This window comes from Biomphalaria glabrata, chromosome 13 (assembly GCF_947242115.1).
Source record: "Biomphalaria glabrata chromosome 13, xgBioGlab47.1, whole genome shotgun sequence".
Taxonomy (NCBI): domain Eukaryota; kingdom Metazoa; phylum Mollusca; class Gastropoda; family Planorbidae; genus Biomphalaria; species Biomphalaria glabrata.
Genome location: NC_074723.1, coordinates 7870222 through 7871081, shown reverse-complemented (window position 1 = coordinate 7871081; position 860 = coordinate 7870222). Strand labels below are relative to the sequence as shown.

The following is an 860-nucleotide window of genomic DNA, read 5'->3' as shown; positions in this document are numbered from 1 at the left end:
AGTATTTTTTTTTCTTTTGGAAAAAAAAATGGGTTTGGGGGGGGGGGGTATATTTTTCTTTTTTTTTTTTATTTATCATTCCTAAGTTATTAAGAGCTAAGTAGTCGTCCTTACAAAAAGCCTTCAGCTTTGTAAAGAATGTGTTTGTTTTTTTACATTTTTTTTATGTTGCTTGACAGACAGACGGATGGACAGTTAGACAGCTCATAAACAAAACCAGTTTTTCCAATAGAGGCTTCAAACAATTTATAGAATGCTGCTGCTTGAGATTGTTAGTACGAAAATCAGCATTGTTTTCTTAAAGTGCATTATGTCATCCTAAAAGTTTGTTTTGCTTTGAACTTAAAGACGCCTAGATCTAGTCACTTGAGTCCTTTACTGTGACAGAGGAGCAGTTCAAAGTTAAAGTCATTTAGTTTAATAGTGGAAAATTGACTTATATAGTAAAAGCAATATGAAACTTTTTACCGTTCAGATAAAAAATTTTGTGACATCGAACAAAGATGTAGATGCATTTTGAATATAAAAATGGAGTATTCAAAAATAAATATATATAAAAAAAATTATCTCCCCGGCGGGGAATCGAACCCCGGTCTCCCGCGTGACAGGCGGGGATACTTACCACTATACTACCGAGGAGATGTTTTATAATTGAATGTTAAAACAACTAATTAGTTTATAATGACATATAGGCCTTGATGGCAATAGAAACTTACAACATACAACGTGGTCATATTTGGGACAGTGTGACTCGTAGTTTTATGAAATAAAATTTCTGCAGTGTTCCTCTAAGACCTCTATGCACTCACAAGAAGAGCTTTCAATGTACAAACTAGGCAGAACTTTACAATAAAAAGATG

At 33.4% G+C, this 860-nt stretch overlaps 1 non-coding gene across 1 annotated transcript; it reads right to left on the bottom strand.

Moving 5' to 3' along the window:
• Nucleotides 1-567: 567 nt before the first annotated feature.
• Trnad-guc (transfer RNA aspartic acid (anticodon GUC)) lies at nt 568-639 on the bottom strand. Its single transcript has one exon. It is a non-coding gene; the product is annotated as a tRNA-Asp (tRNA).
• Nucleotides 640-860: the final 221 nt, after the last annotated feature.